Source organism: Xyrauchen texanus, chromosome 46 (assembly GCF_025860055.1).
Source record: "Xyrauchen texanus isolate HMW12.3.18 chromosome 46, RBS_HiC_50CHRs, whole genome shotgun sequence".
Lineage (NCBI taxonomy): Eukaryota > Metazoa > Chordata > Actinopteri > Cypriniformes > Catostomidae > Xyrauchen > Xyrauchen texanus.
Genome location: NC_068321.1, coordinates 15641102 through 15664019, shown reverse-complemented (window position 1 = coordinate 15664019; position 22918 = coordinate 15641102). Strand labels below are relative to the sequence as shown.

General features: G+C 38.7%; 1 pseudogene; it reads right to left on the bottom strand.

Moving 5' to 3' along the window:
• Positions 1-22918, bottom strand: part of LOC127638047 (POC1 centriolar protein homolog B-like) — a 56402-nt pseudogene that overhangs the window by 3993 nt on the left and 29491 nt on the right.

Below are 22918 nucleotides of genomic sequence, written 5' to 3'. Positions count from 1 at the left end.
GCACAGGAAGTGGTTAGAGATATTTGGTTGTCATTTGTAACAACAACAACAGTCACATGCTGAATGTTTGTGTTTACAAAAACCTGCAGACAGGAATCACAAATGCTTTCTTAAAAATAATTAAACATTTTGTAACCCCCTCTGATGCATGGGTTATTAATTCACTAAATTACTAAGTTTCAGGTTTCAAGTATTTTTAAGAAAATAAGCCTTTAAGATCATTAAAAACATATTTAGTCGAGTGCGTCCAAACTTTTGATTAGTAGTGTATACTTAATAAAGCACAGTGTCCAATAATTTTTTTCTTTTTGAAAATGGACTAAATGATTTGTTTTCACTGCTATTAGGTGTAGTGTTTTTTGTAAGAATGTTGGGAGGAGCGCAGCAGAGCTGCAGCATACAGAAGGATGCGGTACCCAAAGCAAACAAGCGCCGCTGGGCTTTTCTGTCGATCGGCTCCCTGCTTCCGTCTGACCTCCATCCAGAAGAAAGCCACAAGGCTGTGGCTGATTGAGAGAGAGTAAACAAAGCTGAAAGTGTCTCAGAGGACACTTACTCAGTCTCTCTCTTGCTTTCTCTCACGTATACACACAAACACAAACCATTCATGCTACCTGGAACGCAAATGCACCAATGACTGACAATATGCTGTAATTCATTCTTAACATCACATAACATAAAGTCTTTATATACAGTATATAATACATGTGACAAGGCAGACATAAATAAGAATAACATATGTGCATGTATGTGTATAAACATTGCAAAAAAAACATATTTCTTTCTTTCTTTTGTCTTGTTTTTCAGTTAAACATATGTAAATATCCCTAAAACAAAAATGTATTCAAGATGCTAATTAAATTAAGATTTTAAGACTATGACAGGCCGATATATCGGCCAGGTCAAATGATCAACTGATATTTGGCCATTTTGCATTTATCGCATCGGCCGAGTGCTATACACTCACCGACCACTTTATTAGATACACCTGTACTAATTCATGTGATTTGTCTAATCAAGATTCATCAGACCAGAATATGTTTTTCCAGACTTTAAATGTTCAATTTTGGTGAGCCTGTGCCAACTTGCAGCCTCAGCTTTCTGTTCTTGGCTGAAAGAAGTGTAACCCAACGTGGTCTTCTGCTGTTGTAGCCCATCCGCCTCAAGGTTTGATGTGTTCTGCTCACTGTAATTGTACAGAGTGGTTATCTGGGTTACAGTAGCGTTTCTGTCAGCTCAAACCAGTCTGGCCATTCTCCGTTGACCTCTCTCATCAACAAGGCCTCTCACTAGAGTAAACTCTATAGACTATTGTGCTCGGAAATAACAGGAGATCAGCAATTACAGAACTACTCAAACCAGCCTGTCTGGCACCAACAATCATGCAACGGTCGAAATCACTGAAGCTCCAGACCCGTATCTGCATGATTTTATGCATTGCACTGCTGTCACGTGATTGGCTGATTAGATAATCGCATTAATAAGTAGGCGTACAGGTGTAACTAATAAAGTGGTTGGTGAGTGTATATCGGCACTGTATCGGCCATCTGCCATCCTGCTCTCTAGATTTCTGCATTATTCATTGAAAAACATGTATCAGTCGACCACTATTTAATATTTGTTATCAAATAATAAAATACTTTATTTTTCAGTGATAAAAGGGACACAGGAAAATCTTCTGTAAGTCTCTTTCATGATATGTCTTCAGAGTGGCTGTCCTGAGGGTAACAGTCCTCACCGCTGTCAAAACATGATATTGTCTTAGCTGCAGCTGTCCTCTCCATGACTTGAATTTTTGGGTGAGACTGCTTTAAGATCCCTCAAATCCCCCTGTTACCCTTCCCTCATCCTCCTCACTCTTTCAATCTATTTTTCCTCTTTATGTGCATTGTTAAAAGTCCAGTGTCCTCAACTTGAATGACCCAGCTGGATGTCTTTAAGCTAAAGTGAAGGGAAAAACCGAGTTTAAGAGGCAAAGCCATTTTTTGTGTTCCCCTTTGCAGACCAGAGGAAGTCACCATTGATGTAAGGACCACTGGAGTTGATAAGCTAGTGTGAGGAAGGGGGTATACCTCATACAGATAGCCCCTCAGCTCCCCTCTCCTCATCAGATTGGTCCACTTGGTAAGCTTACTGCAGAAAAACAGCCTGATTGTCCAGGCAAGTCTGCAGTTTGTTTTTGGTCAGTGTGAGGCGCTCCTCAAGGACCGCAACAGTCTGAGAGACAACAAGAAATCAATGGCATGTCTGAGCTGCATTTTATCCGATTCTTCAGTGATCTTCCTCGAACCAGCACTGAGATCTATGAAAAATACAAGAGAACTAAACAGGCTAAGATGACCTTAAAGCGATTTACCTGGGTCAGGATGTCCAACTACTGTACAATGTTCTCTAGAGTCCTGGTAAGGCTTGATGGCAGGCTACAGTGCTCCTCTAATGAGGTTGTCATGTTGCAAGCCAACCCTCCTACTTGTTCTTCAATTTCTTCTTCTCTATGTCGCATATTAGTTTGAGGTGGAACTGAGCTGGACTGATCTCTGTAGCTTGTTGTACCACTATCATGGCTCCTTACATTCCATACAATGATAGCACACAGGGACAGTCAGTCCTAAAAAATGCCATAAAAAGCATCCTTATTTAAGTACCCTAAAAGTTATTCTTATGACTTGGTGCTATTAGAAAGATGATAGTGGACTTCAAGAGAATCCCCAATACATACCCCTACCTTGCACATATATTACCACTTGCACATGTACATATGGCATTCTATGTTATATGTCCTATTTTTAGCATGTCTATTTATACTCTTACCTTGTTTTATATTCTGTCTCGCTGTAATGTTCTGTGTGCACTTGCTTGTTTCTCATATCACCAAAACAAAATCCTTGTGTACGTGAGCACACTTGGCATTAAAGCTCATTCTGATTCTGATTCTATTATATTCAAAGTCTTCTGAAGCCATACGAGAACTTTTTATAAGGAAGACTGAAGTTGTTACTCAGCAAAACTCTTGCCCTTCGCAGTAGCTTTAAAATCGTATTCACAATTCCACATATTTAAACTAGCGTGGTGAAACAAGTCATATGAATTGAATGAAAATATTTAAATTCAAAATAATACAGATTTGAGAGCTATAGTAGAAGGTAAGTTTTTCAGTGAATATTGTTGGTCGGTTCCTCACACAGTGCTGCGTATGAAATGCTTTTATGATGCTTTATCTGCTGTTTTTTTATTTTCATTTTTGGAGCTCGTTAGCATCTGTCCCCATTCCCTTTTACAGTGTGGAAATGAGCAGTCAGAACATTCTGCCTAGTGTCTGTTTTTGTGTCCAACATAAGAAAGAAGGTTTTAGGGATTTGTAATAACATTTAACAGGAAGGTGAGTAAATGACAACATATTTTATTAAACTAACTCTTTAAATGCTAGTCTACCAGTATTACAGGTTAATGTCATTACCACTGCTATATGGTAGGTACACAAATTCAAGTATGTCATAACATCAACAAAGGGTCAGTAAAAACAAAAACAAAAAGTACAATTCAAGTAAACTTTTTGATAAAGATAAAAGTTGAAAGCATGGAATCAGTACATGGGCCTCTAGCCCTATCCAGACAACCCAATCCAGAACACAGACACAAGGCAAGAAGGAGGGGAGAGTCATACATTCCTTCCCATTGCAGGAAGAAAATCAATAGCAGCCCCTTGCTTCCTGTGCAACGTCCTGACTTCAAAGCTCAGGCTTGAGAGACAGCACCATGGGCTGGGAAGGGAGGGGAGGAGGTGAACAAAGCTGTCAGTGTGTGGAAGGGCCAGTTCTGGGGTCCTCAAGCACCCACCGGCCACATCTGGGCAACATCTGCTAGCCTAATTTACATGCTTCATACTTAGATCTTGCTCATGCTACACACTCCAGACCTTGTATTGTCTTCCATTTGTGTTGTTTCTTCCTATTTTTTCCCCTCAATGCTTCCCGAGCATCATAAATTTGAGTTAAATTAGGCAGAAAAAGGCAAAGATTACCGAAATAGCTTAGATGCCAATCAAGTGGTCATCAGAAGGGCCTCCTGACAGGCCTCGTTTGGGAGGTTGTGGAAAAAAGCTGTAGATCATCACCACAGACATTGGAAAATATTGCCTGTGCTCATGGCATAATTTCATTGGTGGAAAATGGCTTGAAAGGTTAGGGTCTCAAAACAGGAAACCTTTTTGGATTAGCTGAGCAGTCAATGTAAAAGAACAGTTAAAATGTATTGTGCATATTAGATCATGTTTTTTTTCACTTAAACTACTCCAACATTAGACACAGATTTTGGTTTATGGATTCAAGTTTATGGTAACTTGGACACAAAGCCTCCATAGCTTGCAGGGCCATAACCACTATAAGCATTGAGGTGGACACATCCCCCAATATTCAGAAATGGGGTTTTCAATGGTGGATTCTTAAAGTAGTTCATTTGGCCCCCTAATCCTGAATGTAACATTCTTGCAACCTGATCACAAGGGAAATCAACATGTTGCTTCCAAAAGTTAATGCACCCTGAAATCAACCACATTCTGTTGAATTCCTGATAAGCGCCATCCCCATCAGACATTTTTGCTATTCAAATGTGATCACCTTTTCCTCTAGCATTGCTAATAGCAATTTGCACAAGTAATCTCAGAGACTTTGGGTTCTGGTCCAGAAAGAAATTGCTGCCACATAAACAATGGTGAGCACGATTTGGAGGTTGCATTTTCACTTTAAAATGACATTTTCACTGCACTGATAGTTAGGTTTGGGTTATGGATCAGTGGGTAGAGTTAATCAAATATCCAACTTGCTGACTGTATTACATAATTTACAACTAAAAATAGGACTCGCTTTTGGTGGCAATTTTGTTTATATTTTACCTGGAACGTGGAGTTCTGCGGGCAGTGATTCTAATTTCGGTGAGCACAGACAGATGTTTAGCAGCAGAATGTTTGACCTACTGTTTCAGAATTCACATTGACATCAGTCTTACTCTTGATAACTCTAAATATCACCATTTTGAGGTGAGTTAAGATCACCATTCCTGATTAGGTGGTGTCTACAGAGCTATCTAGGAAAAACTTAAGGCATCCTTTTCAATACAGATATATTCTTTAAAGATATCCTATCCTTCCATCATTCCAGAGTGTTATTTCATAGCAACAACTTCTCAAACAAAATGTTAGATTTGGCCTAGTGTTTCTAACTCAGTGACACTAGGCTCAGATTAGGCCAAAAAACAAGCCTATTTCAGGGTGAATAATATGTCAACGATGAGTGACCTCTTCTCGATTGCTTCACCAGTTTCCATAGTGACAGGGAAACTGGGGTAGCTCGCAAACTGGAGAGAGTTCATTGGCCCTTTCTAACTGCAGGAAATTAAGCCATTTTAGGTAATTTTTGAGAAATTACTCAGTTTTCCTAGCTTTCGCACATGAGCAACTAGAGTTCCTCTTAGCCATTTAGAGGGACTTTTTAAGCTCCTACTCCATGGTACATACATTTTCGGAGAAGAGCATAGGTGTCATTTATGTCCATACCAAGTTTTGCCTTTGCCAGTTTTGTCCCCACCTATTTTTGGAATAGCTTTCATTAGAAATTGTCTAATGCAGAAGAAGCATCTTCAGTTCATGAACAGGAGTTTTCATTTTGTTCATGTGTGATATAATAAGTGACAATTCAGTGTTGCAATTTGAAATTTTTTATGTTATGAAGAGTGCTAGTTGCAGCTGTTATCAGTGGCGTTGAGTGACAGCAGGCGGTGATGTTCTCTCATGCATACAGATGTGCGATCCATTCGCTCCGTAGCTCATGCTCCTTTCCAGTTAAATCGCAAAGAAAAATGCAAACAGATGTGTCCCCGCTCATGATAAACATTTACTGACGTACAGATGCAATCTTCATTTATTAAAATAAAACGTTATATTAGGGCACATAAAAAACCCGGGACACCCTGTTCCAGAGGCGAAAACTTTACCATGAGACCAATCAGTCATTCTTGATCAGATCTTACTGATCCATGTATTTATCCAATGACTAACAAAATCCCAGTACTGACAGTGATAGATGTATGGATCATGTTATCAAATGAATTATGTGAAATATTTATTAAAGCGCTTGAATTGGTATTAAATAATTACTATTTATATAAACAGTAAAAGATTATTAGACATTATCTGTAAATAGCCTAATTAATATTCATGAGTTTTGCCAGTTCTGAACCTGCATACACAGTTTGTGTAAAACAGCCCTTATAAAAGCGTATCTCCGATGCTGTCCTCCTTTATCGATGTTGTCATTTTTGTTATTGTTACTATTGTATCGTGCGTGAAGGAAACGTCAGAAGGAAAACAGTCAACACTACATTGTCATCACTGAGGTATTTTCAGGGGGAAAAGTCTCTTCAGTAATGTAGTTGCTCTAAAAAGTCCCACTTGGAGAGTACCAGAACTCTAGGTGGGAAAAGCAGTAGGTTTAAAGAAGAATAGAGCTGACTTCAAGGTTTTTCAAGGTTTTTCCTCGAAAGTTTAGAGAACTCTCCCAATATGCGGATGTGCCACAGAGTTGTACCCCATTAACAATAGTTGTGTACTGTCAAAAACAGTAGGTGCAGTCTGTTCAGTGAGTTTAAAGTGGGCACAGGTGGGCCATTAGAATTTGAACTATTCATTCAGCTTCGAGGCCAGAACCATGTTCTTTATGCCGGTGCAGCTATAATTTATATCAACAGGCTTGCTGGCCGCTAAGCAGGTACTTCACTGGGCCATTGAGAATATTTATGAGCTCCCTCGACAACACCGAAAAAACCCATCTACCCTTTGAAATATCACTCCATTGCTCATTGAACACCAAGGAATGAAACATAATGATTGGACACTTAAAAAGATCAGAGCAACCCTAGAAGTCGTGTCCACTCAGACTCTCATTAAGAACGAAGAGCGAAGACACCCTCTCACAACAATATTGGCTCCTCATTAGCACTAAAATTAGAACTGTCTGAGCAGTTGTGAAAAATGCCAAAACCTCCTAATAATAAAATATGTGGTTACTAACTTTTGCATTTGTACGGCAGTGTACTTTCCCTTCACTTATACCCATACACAGACTGATCTAGTCTTGTGACAGAGAAAATATTTCCTTGTCACAGGATGCCATGTAATGCCATTAAAGTGAGTCTTCCTAGTACAAGTCAATCCTTCCTGAAATCAAAGGAAACATTAACTTTTTGACCTGCTAGCCTCTACAAACCCCTATCCTTTGCTAGCATGATCTTTTCAGTCCTCTTTCTTTACCCAATTTTTTTTTCCAGATGGTTTCTGCTGAGTGATGTATATTCTAAAGGCTGGCTAATGGGATTTAAGCTAGTTCCTGGCCTCAATCACTGGACGGATTAAGTTTCATATTAGCCTGAACGTGTCCTACACTTCCTGCACTATTCACATGCACAATTCATCCTATCGAGTTAGGAAGGAAAGTGCCAGCTTAACCCACTTATTTCACTCACATTAGCTGTATGTTCTTTAGCTTTATTACATTGACACCTGAGCAATGAATGCAGAAGTGGGTGCACAGTTTGTGACCTAAAAGTTATATGAAATAATCTGTGAATTAACAGTATGATTACAGTTTATTTTGGAAGTACTGGAGTAAAAAAGAACTTAGGTACTCTATTACTTTTCTGCTTGCATTTTTCACCTAAAATAATAATAAAGATATGTGATAATTAAAATGAGAAAATAAATGCATTACAATATGGATAATTCATTTCATTCATCATTTATTAACCCTCATGTAGTATCTTCAATTAGTATCTTCATGTTGTATCTTCCTTAGAACACAACATTTTGAAGTATGTACTGATTACTCTAGTCCATGCATTTCAATTGGAGATACTTTGGAAGCTCCAGTACCCACCCATTCATTGTACTTTCAAGCAAATTAGTGACCAGTACATTATTTCAATTTTCTATTTTTGAGTTATACGGATGAAAGCCATACGGGTTTGGAACAACATGAAGGTGAAAAAAATTATGACAGAATTGTCAATTTCCATTTGGATGAACAGCTCCTTTGAAAATGACTGAACTGCTATGTCACGTTATCATATTTGTATATGTCCCATATCCTTCGTTGTCCATGTCCTTTGCCGATTTTGATGAAAGCTATTTTTGCGAGCCAACTTTGACAGTTCTTTATGATGTGGGTGCAGTTGCCTCCCCTCGTGCTGGCTGGCCTAGTGGAAAATTGAAACCAACACTTGTCACTTTGAATGCAGGCCACATCCTGTCAGGGGACCAAGACCACAGCTGTCTGGAGCTCCATAAGCTTCAGACAGGAGGTCAGGTGATAGGTGAAGCCCAAAGAGGGCCCGCTTTTGCTTTGGTGTACATTGGTGCTCAGGAAATGGGCTTTGAAATGGGTCTTTGTCCTTAAATGAGGAGCACACACGCATGAATGTACACGCAAACCCTAACCCTGGGCTTCAAAAGAAGAGCCATTTGGTTATTCTTTCAGATGAAAAGATAGAAACACAAAGCTGGAATATCAGAGATGGCTCCTGCACGCAATGGTAGGGGAAGCAGACGCTTCCGCTTTCCCTCTCCGTCTGTTCTTGTATCAAACCAGTGGCTGCTCGCCCACACGTTGGCTTCAGGGAAGATAAATATCCATTTTCACAGATACCACAAAACAGCACCATTTTATATCTAGCACTGTTACTATGTGGTTTTGCCACATCTCAAATGTGCCTGAAGTATATACCCTCATCAGGAACAGCACACAACCAAACACAGCAATTAAACCCACTGATCTCTGTCAGTAGCCTGTATGTCTCTCTCATCCTCTCTCTCTATGCGAGCCGTATTCGGAATGAGTGCAGATGCCTGATACCACCAGTGACCTGAAACCGCTAAATGCCAAGGCCACAGGATATGATATAACTCTTATGCAAACCAGGTCACACTGATAAACCAGTTTAATCAATCTCAAACAAAAGAGTGGATTAAAAACAATTGGATAGAATGATGTAATATCATTAATGTATCCTTTATATTGTTATATTTAATCATGGCATAAATTCCGCCAATGAAATAGCCTTAATCGGAAGCCCATGTTTAAGGATGAATGGGGACTCCTCTGTAAAACAGGCAATGAGTATTGGGTGACGAAAGCATGCATTCTGACCCAATTCCTATCAGAGGCACAGTTTTAGATCCCACAGACTGAATGAGTCATCAAGCATTCACAAACATGCTCATGTACAGACACCTATATTGGTCTAAACACCCCAAAATGTAGTCAAATCTCTCAATCACAAAATGGGCAAAATTATGAATTTATTAGCCACAAATCAAGGTTACAACCCCTTTTGACTTTTTTTTTCTGTGGAACGCAAAAGCAGATGCTAGCCTCAAAAGACAATTTCTCTCTTTTCCATATAATGAAAGTGAATGGTGATTAAGGCTTTCAGACACTATATATTCTACCTAATATCTTCTTTCGATCCAAAAGGCTTTGGAACAACATGTGGGAGAATAAAAGATGACAGAATGTACATTTTTGGTTGAACTATACCTTTAAGGTCAATATCAAATCTTGGCATCATGAAATGACTTTAACTGTTGTCTTTTGTGAACAGTTTAGTGTCTAACTTCAACAGGAATGGGAAACATTACAGTGATTTTATTGTTTGACTTCCCTGAGGAAACAGGAAGGGTAGAGTAAAGCAATGCAATGTTCTTGGAAACAGTGTCCATCATTTCCCCAACCAGCATGTTCTACAGCATACAAACGCCTCCATTCATTTTCACTGAAGAGCTTATGACTCAGGGTGCTCAGCCAAGTCGTGATGGAAAAACTCAGCATTAAATAACCTTGCAGGAGCAAGCAAATTTTGCTGCATACTGCTTGAAATACTTGTTTTGTCTGAGACGAAGCACCTTTTGTTATTGTTTTTTCTCTGTTGCAAGGAATGCAGGCAAGGTTAAATATACAAGCTTCATTTGAGGGGGTTGTGTCATCTGTGGATGTGTAGGAGGAAATTTAGCCCCTTAGAAAAGAAAAAGATGACTCACTCTGCAAAAACTCAAGGTTAAGGTGCAGTTTGTGTTAATGTTGTGATTTGCCATAATGAAAATTAGCAATTTGCTCACTATCCTGAAGTAAAATGCCACTCTTGATATTGGAGTAAATAACAACATAGACTCTAAAACAGGCTTAGCATGACACATGGTTGGTCTGGAGGGTGCGACAGAAATAAATCTGAGTTTCATCAAGAAACCAAATTAAAAACAGTTCTAACCAAATAATCACTAAGACAAAAGCAAACTAGCCAGCATACACATTAATTTGTAATCTAATTACACAAGTGACATGGAAGAGATTAATTACTTTTTTATGTATGAATAAAATGCTAATGCTAAATATCCCGGAAATAGCCCTGCATCACAGTTAAAAGAGCCAATCAGATTTTTGATAGAGATATCACAATGCTCAATATGGTTTCTGTAGGAATGGAAGTCCCCTATTTCAAATCGCTTTTTTGATAGAGGCATTGCAATGCAAGATATAGCGGCTTTAGTGATTGTAGTTCCACCTTACATTTATAACAGCCAATAAACTATTTGTGTTCTCTGGAATGTAAATGTGTATGTGCGTAAGCTAGACCAGCCTCACAAATAGCGTTATTTGTGAGATTTGAGCTAAAGAAATTAAATTAATGATGCCATTGTTGTCCGATTTTACTCCTAATTAGAGATATATAATTGGAACACATCTTGACCAACAGTTTTTTGAACTGGCTCACCTTAAAGCAACTTTGATTAAGCCAAGCACACACTACACAACTTTCAGTTGGCACCCTTCTATTCACAGTCTTGTTCTATTCACCATCATGCTGATGTGCAAACTACATGACTGAATGCAGATTGAGTGTACCAACTACACAACTATTCGCCCCCCTATTGAGGCCCTGTACACTTAGTATTAAGGTGTGTTTTGTCTTGTGTATCGCTGTAAAACTTCTTGTCGCAGACCAGTTGCTGACTTAAAACTTCAAAGGAGATGAACTTGAGTTGTGTAGTGTGCACTAGGCTTTAGACTTAACTAAAAGGTCTACACAGCTGAAAAGGGGTAAAAGATGAAATGGTAGGAAAATTAATAAATAATCAGAGATAAATTGGGGAAAATCAAGAAAGAGGGTACGAAAGGTTCAGCCTATATCTAAACTCATATAATGCGTGGCAGAGAAAAGCAGTTTGGCTCAGGTTAGCTCATTGTGGTGCTGCTCATAGCAGATACAAATTGATGCTCGTCGTGGCAGCCATAATGTTTCAGAGCAGGAAACCATTAACATGGCATTATGCGGAGGATGGAGGGCAGGAAATTTAATTCAGCTGTCTTTGAGAAACTGATTTCACAGTTCTCCCTGTGGGTAATTGATTATTTCTGCCTTCCGTTGGCTAAGAGCACCCTGGGTCGGGGTCATGCCGTGATGGAGGAAACAAAAAAGAGGTATGGTGAGTTTGTGGGGATACCACTTTACTGTAAAATGCATTTTACAATCTAAACAGCAGTTTAGAGAACAGTCTTCTTTGACTTTTTGTCAGAGCTGTTGCCTGTAAACTACTACATGTGCTCCAACATGTTAAGCCATAATAAGTTCCTGTATCTTAATGTTATTTTATTTCAAGTTATTTTAGTGGGGTGTCTGGAGATGTTTTAATGAATATCGTAGTCTGCTTTTTCAAATTTTCCAATCTGACAATCATTACCTTTTAAAGAGGTTTAACCTGCAAAATTTAAAACCACTTTTTCAGTGCAGTGGTTGATTGACAGGTGAGTAGGGGGTCCTTTGCTGCTGTTCAGCATCCATTTAATAATAATAATAAGTTTTATTTATATAGCGCCTTTCCAGAGCTCAAGGACGCTTTACAATAGACAAGCAACAATAAAGGCAGAGGACAAAGACAGCAGATAAAACAACAGCAGGTAGATAACAGTGAAGGTACAGAAAATGAGAAGGTTAGGTAGATGGGACAGCACCCAGCGGGAAAAAAAAAAAAAAAAAAAAAAAACAGTACAACTTAAGAGTTATAACATTCAGCAAATAAGTGAGTTTTGAGCATGGATTTGAATTCAGAGATAGTGTTAACAGAACAGAGTGATCGGGGTAGAGAGTTCCATATTTTGGGTGCTACAACACTGAATGATCTGCCCCCATCGAAACAAGGCGATGCCGAGGGACGACGAGAAGGCTAGAGTCGGAGGATCGTAGAGAGCGAGTCGGTGCGTAGGGGTGAAGCAGATTACAGAGATAGGAGGGAGCCAAGCCGTGCAGAGATTTAAAAGTGAGAAGGAGAATTTTGAATTTGATACGGTAAACCACAGGAAGCCAGTGAAGATCATGCAAAATTGGGGTGATATGCGCAGAACGCTTGGTGTGGGTGAGTATTCTGGCAGCAGAGTTTTGAATGTATAGCAATTTGGAAATGGAGCTAGCAGGAAGGCCAATAAAAAGTGCATTGCAATAATCGAGACGTGATGTGATAAATGCATGGATGACAGTTTCAGCGTCTGAGATACTGATGAAGGGACGGAGCTGAGCGATGCGACGTAGATGAAAGAATGCTGATTTAGTGATAGAATTAATGTGAGAATGGAAAGATAGAGAGGAGTCAAAGATTACACCAAGACTTTTAACAGTACTGGATGAAAGCATTGGTACTTTTACACCTGTATTTAGCAATCAGATTGCTCGAAATGCATCTTAATATCAGGTGTTAATGGAGATAATACTATACTGTAATATAGTAAATAAATCAGCACATGCTCCGACATGTTGAGTTGTAAGTTTGAGTTCAGCTATTACCTGGCCCTGTTCTCCCCACTGTTTCATGCTCTTTCTTTATCAATAAAATTGACAATTATGAGGCTAAGTTTTTAGGCAGCCAGTAATGTGTTGACCTTGCATGCATTGAGGTCACTGGAGGTCACATGATTTAATTCACCTATTTACTGAGTTCCAGGACTTCTACACATAATTTTTAAAGAATATGTGCCAGATTGTAATCCAAACTAACAAAGTAGGTTTAGGTTATAAGCAAACACATGGTGATAACCATAGCACATCCACCTGGCTAAGGTGAGGAAAAAGCAGCCAAAGTCCAATCGCATTAGAAATTCAGAAGTGCAATAAAAAAAACACTGGCTATCCAAGGCGCAGTAAAGCACAGTGCTTGTCTAGGCTTTAATGCACAACCCAACTGATCTTACAGCCAATGATTAACACCACGGTCAACAGTCCACTGACTGTAAAAGCTTTGCTATCAGTAGGAGATATCATGCAGCCAACTGACACCTCATTGAGACGTGTTGGATCCAACCCCCATCCGTAAACTGTTCACACCACGAGGGACAGACCACATCCTCTCTTCTGCTTTCTGTGGTTTGACAATCAAATGCTCTTTTATGTGTGGGAGAAAAGAAAGATAAGAAAACACTTACACAAGGTTAGATGGGAACACAATGTACTAATGTTGTAGAAACGTTTAAAAGCAAAGACTAAGTGCTCTGTACATTTGGCATGTTGCACAATCCTAAGTGTCTCTTAAGGCTGAAACACACCCTATGCAAGTATGTGAACAAAGAACTTTGTAGCGATATTTTTGCATTGCAAAATATGTCAGACAACAATTAATAACACAACACCAGTTTTCAACGTTGTCACAAGGGGCACTTAAGCGGACATTAGTGTGAACTTTCTGCTTCTATTGTTAATTTTCTCTTTCAAGTCAACAAATGTCATGGTGGAGCAACAGAGAAAAGTAACCCAGTCTACACTAGATTTAAGTGGCAGGCGCGATGCGACAAAAGCAAATTTGCTCCCATTACAATCAATGATGCTGTCTACACTGGTTGCGGAATTTGCTTCACCTCATGCAAACAGTAAATGCAATTTGCACAGCACTCACTGGCGCTACTCCTGCCAACAAGACATATAAATGGTTTACAACGTTCACTTCGACGCGTTTGTTTAGACAGCCTCAAGCCATTGCGGCGTGGCGTAGCTCACATCTCGTGTAGACAGGTGAAGTCAATATATTTATTGCAATTATTTTGTTTTCATTGCACATATCAAATATTAAGAAATTATATTTGTATTATATTAATTATATTATATATATCACCCACTTTTGTTATAATATTTAACTCACTTGCTCAACATCAGCCGTTTGCAGCTGTGGCCAAGACAGAGCCAGAGAAAACTATAGATCTCCTACTTAAGAGAGGGACCTTTTCAGAAATTGCCTAGTCCAAAGCCTGTGGACTCTGGACTGAAATTAACCAAATTAGTTACAAAAGAGCATTGAGATTAGTGAGGCACAACAATCTGTTCATGAATACTTGATGTGGTGGAACTGAGAGGAGTGGATGACACCTCAATTGTTCTTTGCACAAGAACGGTTTTATCTGTGAAGCAGAACACTAAATGCTAAAAATGGAAACTAGTTGAAAATAACCTAGCAAATGAACAGAAGCAAAATAGTGGTAGTCCTGGTTTTTAAGCTGTACCTTAATAATTCAATGGTGGTGTGTCAATTACATAAGACATGTTTAATGCACAGTGGAGTTTAGTACATAAAAATGTATTATATTGATCATTTTTATATATTCATCATCTTAAGATGGACACAAAAAATGTCCTTCACTTTTTCATCTGCTTTCTTTTCTGTTCCCTGACGAGTCTAATATTGGCAGGCAGGCATGCTGCGTACCTTGCAGGAGTCTGTTGTCCGTCTTTTCATATCATAAACGTATTTTAAATCCGCTTTCAAAGATTTATCCACTTTTTTAATATGTATCCCTCATTACAGTGCTTCATAAGCAAAACAAATTACTAGAACTGACTGGTACATTATAAGTCGTAAGTATAAGCCAAATATGTATACTATAACTGAAAACCAGCAAAATTTGACTTTTCATCCAAAAGTTATAGATGTTCCATCATTTAATTCTAAATTGACATTAGGAGACATAAGGCAAAATGTTAGCCTAAGTCACCATAAATTTTCATTGTATGGAAAGAAGATGCAATGAAAGTAATTTGTACAAGAAGCCATAATGGTTTGGAACAACAAGAGGATGAGTAAATGACATATATAAAAATGTTTGGGTGAACAATCCCTTTAATTCTTCAGGAATGGAAAGTGTGCACATATGTCTATTTTTTCCCTGCTTATAAGCCTGCAGCATTGCAGCAAAGTGTGTGAGCACAGTGCAAGTGCTGCCGTTTGATAGACAGCTGCAGCAGTGGGTGGCGTGAGGTCCAGCTGAGCCTGTGCCCTTCACAGAGCTCTGCCAGGGAGTCTCAGCCTCAGCATGCCACCTCTTAATTCTCCCATTACTCCCTAAACCGGACAGACAGAACCTTCACGTCGCCTTCATATCAACCTGAGAGCCACATGGGCTGGCAATTCTTTTGCAAGGTAAAGTTCGACCTGTTCCTTTTACCCACATCTGTTTCAAAGCCTAGTGTGATGCCTACTGAGGCAACATTTTAAGGAAACAAAGGTGCGCTCCCAACACAAATGCTGTTCCAATTCTACCAAAACATAATTATGTTGCCTACTTACATACCTCGACCGATCGAATATCAAATTTCAGTCACAAAATAAATCCAATATGGCAGACAATGTGATTTTTGTGGGGATTATAATAAAATAAATGTAAAAATAAATAAACTGTAAAATTATCAATACATATAAGTGCAGTCTAAATAAAACTGATTATATTACACAACATTTATGTGAGCTGTGTTTTTAATTCAGATAGATTAATATGTTGTTAGCTTTGTAACATACTTAAATAAAACTTAGAATCAACGGCGAGTTAAGTCTTTCATGAGAGTTGTTGCCGATGTACAATAGAACTGTCCAAACTAGTCAATTAAGATGTTTCTTAACAGCAAAACCCTGTTTGCACTGTTGACACCAAGGCTGTCAAATTAAAATTTGAAATGAGAATTTTTGTCAAATTTAAGAAAAATATACACAATCGAATACTAAAAATGTGCATTCGAAATTTGGATGTGTGCCAAGCACTTATGAATACTTCAGACCGATCGCATTCTTGCGCTTAAAAAGGCAAGATGCAATGCAACAAATACAGTTTAACAAAACACAGGAGTCTCAAGACATGCTTTTAAAGGCTGAAGTTCTTTTTAACTTGACATGGCATCTAAAAACACAGTACTCCTACAAGAGATGCTGAATTTAATATGATCAAAGATGTCTGTTTAGAGCATGTTAACATAGAAAAACAAATGATAAATGGTTGCAAAATCATTCACTGTGAACAGTCCCTTAGGTGGAGGTCTTAGGCCATTGCATATTGTTCTTTGTCAGGAAAGAGTTCAATTTGGAAATGCATGCCTCGAGATCCTTGCATTATGTTCCATTCTTTAGTGCTCTGTCAGTTTGAACAGCCCATGGTTGATCCACTTCACCACCGAATAGCACTACTATCTGAATATTATTAACTTACATACAACTGTAATGAATGAAAAACACTGCGATATCGCTGTTATTATAAAGCTTGTGTCTGGAGGACAGTACTGGAGTACTTGAGTACTGTACTGTGGCACCAGTGAAACACCACGTTAACATACTGTCTATTGAAACGTTGGCTTTAAAAATTCAAATTAAATTAGAATTTTGGTAATAATTATATCTGAAGAATGTAATTCCAGCTACACCAGCACCACCAAACCGAACTGTGAAAAGAAGCAATGTTTTTGAAAACAGCTTTCAGAATTTACCCCTTTACATCTGCAGCTGTTCAAACAGTCAGATAGCCCCGCCGCCAATGGTTGAGTACTGCCACACTGGTTGCATCCAGCATCACTGATCATAATTGGTTCTATTTGCTTTTGATGCATAGCCATTGTGTCCGGTGTAGATAGGGTGTTTAGATGCTGCCTGAGACCATGTCCACACTAATGTTTTTTGTTTAAAATGTATATTTTGCTACGTTTAGGCCTTTTAACACACCTCTAATCCAAGAAAATGTATTAGTTTGGATGTGGCCTTAGAAGGCAGCTGCCTGTGTAGGCAATAAATAAGCAGCTCACTAGGTTTTGGAACAGAGCTTGTGTATACCAGATCAACACAGTATTTCCAAAGAAGCAGCGCTTCCCTAGTTGTATAGATATCCTCTGTACCAGTGGAGAAATGAGACACTGATGAGCATGTGGAGGGTAGATGATATCGGCATCAGGGAGTCTTGGAATAGTGTGACTGTGTGAAAAGGCCAAAGGCTCTTGAGCGTGGCACATCCGTAGGTCAACAACATAAAGCAGAAAATCAAGGCTCTCTTGCACTTCCTTTCATTTGAGCTGATGCCAGAGGCAGCAGATTAGTGTAAGGAGCATCCTGCTGTTCTAAATAAGTATGACATCTGCAATTCAGATTGTAAATGTAAAACTACAGGAGCACTCGTTCAGTTGATGCTCTGTGTAAGTCTGTAATTTGAGGTGTATAATGCCAAGCGCACACTACAAGATTGAAGCTGGTCACCCAGAGTGCATTTAAAGACCAGCAGCTTCATGTTTTCTGTGTTTGTGCGCAGTTTACTAATAGCGGACTATGTTTTTACATGATCATTCTCCTCCCCTATCATATCTTGAAATTCGTTCACACAAAAACTTTTGCAAAAAGCAACACAGCTTGTTGCTTCTCTCTTTCGCACTCTCGCAATTTCAGTGTACACCTGATGAATGTTCATATGTCAAACGGTGGTGTAAAACATGATTTAAATGTTTGTAACTATGTCTCAAAGTAGTGCGAACAATGGAAGATCGTCATGACTGGAACGTGCTGCAGATAGACTATAATCTATTTTTATTACAGACAAATCGCTGGCTTAAAAAAAAATCAAAGGATTGATGTGGGTCAGTCTTGTAGTGTGCACTTGGCTTAAGTCAAGTAATAATTTCTATAGCCTTTGCAAAATCCACAAACAAAATAATTTATGTATGTGTGCATACATTTGAAATGAAGGGTGGAAATTTGAAAGTAAGTGTGGAAAAAAACGCAAGCATGTGTAAATGGAAAATCGAAGACATTCAATATGGACATCTGCAGGACCGACACTTTAAACACTTCATCAACATCATGATCATGCATGGCCTACAGTGAGTTCTCATGTGTTGCCATCTCAGTTAAACTCAGGCTTACAAAGAGGCTATCTGTCTGACTGTAAGCTGATGCAAGGTGTTGCTCAAACAGCATGAGTAAGAACAACAGACAGTGAAACCTTTTTATTCTAGTGCAAGCCGATTAGGCCAAATGCTGAAAATCACGTCTGTGTTGGCCCTTTTCTTTACAAGTTCCCACAATTTGATTCCTAAGAAAACCTATTAGTTCAAACCCAAGGCTTTAGAGAAGCCTGCTAAAACATTTGGCCTCAAAAAGGCCTGTGCATTCCATTAACGTTACACTAAGAGCTAAAGAGTAATCTCATGTTTAAGCTGTTTTTCGAGAAGCTGAAATAAAGGTAAGCAAGGTACTTATATTCATAATTAAAAGACAGAAAGACCATCTGATTATGTTCAAGTGACATTCCAGTTTGGACTGTAACAATCAAAATGTGACAAACAGTGCTATCTGAAAATAGGCTGGAAACCCATTTTACTAGTGTGGGAGAGGATGTTAAACATGACACGTAAACTCAGACTACAGTATGTCTTTCCCAGAGCAGGGCTAAGATGACAGTCGAACATTCTCCAAACAGTAGCGGATGAAACCTGAACAGAGTTTTGGACAGCTCTAGGGTATCATATTCACCACCTACTTCTTGAAAGGTGTGGAAAATAGTGGCCAATTTTATCACTGGCCAAAAGAGCATGGGGATCTGCTTCTCATTGCTGATGTATACTTACTGTACGAGTAATGGCTCTGGAGTGAATGGATCAGAAAAACAAGAGAGAGTGGTGAGGCATGTTTAGAATGTACAATTCTTTTTCCTACCCTTTTCTCCCCAATTTGGCATGCCCGGTTTCCAATAAGTCCTCTAGATGGCGTAGTGACTCACCTCAATCTAGGTGGCGGAGGATGAATCTCAGTTACCCCTGCTTACCACGTGGCTTATTGAGCACGTTACTGCAGAGACGTAGCGTGTGTGGAGGCTCATGCTATTCTCATGCTATTCTCCGCGACATCCACGCACAACTCACCACGTGCCCCACAGAGAGCGAGAACCACATTATATTGATCACGAGGTGGTTAACCCAACGTGACTCTACCCACCCTAGCAACCAGGCCAATTGGTTGCTTAGGAAGCATGACCGGAGTCACTCAGCAGGCCCTGGATCCGAACTTGCGACTCTCGCAGTCAGCGTCTTTACTTGCTGAGCTACCCAGGCAAGTTCAGAATGTACTGTAAGTTAAGCTTTGGACCTGACACCTGACCACCCATTGCTGCCTTGAAGGGATAAGTGTGGGTCAGGAGAATGATGGGGAATAGGACTGACAGGAGGACTTGCGGATGTTTTCGTGTGTTAGCTTGGGAAAAATGTAGAAGCACTTGGGTAAATAAAAATGAGTGTCACCTATGCCATTCCTTCACAATTCTTCCGTTACCACCTTGAAGGCTGGGCCGACATCAAGCAGATCTCTCCTACCCATTTTAAAAGAACAGTTTAATAAAAAATGAAAGGTCATTTGAATATCATTTTTTATTCACCCTTATGCCCCTTTAAATTCAAAATGAGAAAATGAGTCCAAAACAAAAAATGGAAATTTTAGAAGATAATCCTGGTCGCTCTTTGCCATATAATGAAAGCAAATGAGCAGTGCGGCAGTCAGGCTCCAAAACAACAACAAAAAAAATCATAAAAGTATAAACAAATAGTTCAATACGACTTGTGCACTACATTGCAAGTCTTCTGAAGCTATCTGACAGCAACTGTGTGAAGAACAGGCTAAAACGTTCCACCAGATCTCATTAGAGTTGGCCAAATCGTATGAAATCACACAAGTTCATTCATATTAATTCGTACAAATTCTAAACATACAAATATCCAGAAATGTAAATCCAAAGTAAGTGAAAGTTCCTCAAGTCAGACATTGTGTACATGCTTATTAATTTTAAACCCTAACCCATTCCCCACATCTTAACCTAGCCATAGAGCAGAGTCTGTAAGGATGATCTAAAGCAAAAACGTTTTGTATGTGGCGTTTTAGGAGGAGACGGGGAAAGTCACCTGATTGGCTTTTTTTCGAATTTGTACAACCTAACTCAAATTATTTCATGCCATTTAGCCAACTTGTATGAATATGTACGATTTCTATGCGAGAGTATGTTGGACATTTTTGTTATTATTCACTGATAATCTGGTAATGGTTGTGACCGTTTTGATGGCAGTTATTTATACTCAAGAACCGGATGAGTCCTATTCATGAATGAATCATTCAGATTGGTTTTGTGAACTCTTTGAAAAGAGCTGGATACATATTTTTGTGAATAACAAAATTTGTATCTGTTCCTCACACAAAGCTATTGCATGTCTTCAGAAGACTTAGAATATAGCACATGAGTTCACTTTTCTAATATAGTTTTTCATGGTGCTTTTATGGCAGTCCTCAATCACTTTCTTTACATGGAAAACAGTGTCCAGGATATTTTTTAAAAATTCCCCCTTTGTGCTCCATGGAAGAAAGATATGGGTTTGGAGCGACATGAAGTTGGGTAAATGAAAGTAAAATGTAGTAAATGGTAATCATGCAGACAGTTCACCGGAAACACAAGGCTATTTAAGTTATGACATGAGTCAATAAAAAGATTCCTGTGTTAAAAAGGGGACACAGTAGACAAGAGTGGGCATAAAACAACTTTTATTATTTTAATCTTGGACTTAAGACAATGACCTGCCTTTTAACAAAGCTCACAGCAGAACAATGCATAAAACAGAGGATGTCCCCAACCAAATATGGGCCCAACAATACAGCAATTTCAAAGCAGTATTCTGTTCTTCCTGTGGTATCTGATTCAAAAAGGGCTCCCACTGAGCGAGGGAAATCCATAATGACTTTACTTACTTGGGGTCACATCACCCTTACAGTAGTTTAGCCATGCCCCCAAACACCTCTTTCCTCACAATGGGGTGGTAAACTAAAACAAACATCTAGTCAATATGTTTACATGCACTTTGAAAGTTAATGTAAGTTGCACTAAAGCAATATGTCTTTTAACGTCATGTAAACACTTTAGTCCGACTGAAATTGCACCAGCCCAGACTAACAGACCTAAATATTTAGATTGTAACTCGGCTTCATGCAGCATGTATACACATTCGAGCTGTGATTAATTAAAAAAAAAAAAAAAAATGCGATTAACGCATTCAAACTGGGGTTAGTCAGTTTGTAGGTCTATTGGGGACTCTAGGAGTATGTTTAACTACATGCTAAAATATGTGTCATGGGCTGGGTAATAATTTAAATGTATACTGCTTGTCTAGCCAGGTTTAAGTAATAGAGATTACCTGTGTCTTTACGCAATTTCCATGCATTTTTTTAAACCCTTTCATTACTTGTACTACACACCAGTTATGTATTAACTAACCTCATATTCCCATAAGAACAACAGACATGTCAACGATGAGATATTACTCAATTATAACAACGATTAGGCAATTCAGACACATATTTCATCATTAAATCTAAATGAATTCTTCTGGAAATTTAAGCCTGAATAAATTTGGCTATACTAAAATTACGATGACAAGTTAGGGTGGAAAAAACGAGGGCAAAGCCAACTTTCCAAACACTGAAAGAACATTACAGACTAGAGCAAAGCATGAAAACATATGACTTCTGCCATCCTGGACATTTTCCGTGATACACATCCTGTAATTTGATTCTGGCTAATCTGATTGATCCATGCAAAATCAGAGACATCAGTAGAGTGCTTGTTAAAGCGTTTCCTAACTCATTGCCCTCACATGAGGTAGTCTGAAAATAGCACAGAGAGAAAGAGAGAGGCAGAACTAGTGAGATTTATGCGGTCTTCGTGTAAGATGAGGCGTAAGTGGAGGTAAAGAAAGCAACCAATTTTTCCCCCAGCAGCGCTAAAAGCGCAACAACCATCAATGGGCAATGAAGAAGGGATAATGACAATTCAGAGATCTATCTGAATATGCAAAGTCTAGGTCTGGAAGGTTGCCACAACTCAGGGGTCATACAGATGAAAGATGAAAGGTACTAGAAAATGGCATCTTTGGTAGTTATGTTAAATTGTCCATTTACTTTCAGATTTCTTTGTAAATCTGTGAATAGTTAAATAGTTGTTGACTCAAACACTTTCTATCGAAGATTAATATGCAGAGACAAATGCTATGTAAGCAATGCATAGATTAATTGTCTTGAAAACTGTAAACACTGTGTCTCTGTGGCACTATGAAAATTCCTCTTTTTGTATTGAGCGACCCATCTCATGAGACACAACACCATCGACCAATGGTGCGAGTTGGGGGATGGATCACCTGTTTGTTTGATTAGCAGAAGATGGGGAGAATATTTTGTAAGCTTTTTTGAAAACTATTTTTATTTTTGAAAACAATCATTATTTTTGCGATTCTGCTTGGAACCTTTTTTTTATTATTATTCGACTTCTAAAGACAGTTTGGAAATCATGAAATGAATCAATATTATTTTATTTAAAGCAATAGTTTTAACCATAAAATAAAGGTTAGCTTACTCACTGTGGTTTGTAAGGCCATATTCTCAATAAAGCTACAATATTTATTGTGAAAGTGCTACAAGTACTGTACATTTTAATTTAATAAACATTTTCTCTTCAGGTTTATCTACAAACATTAATAATAAAATGATCCCATAAGAAAAAGATATACT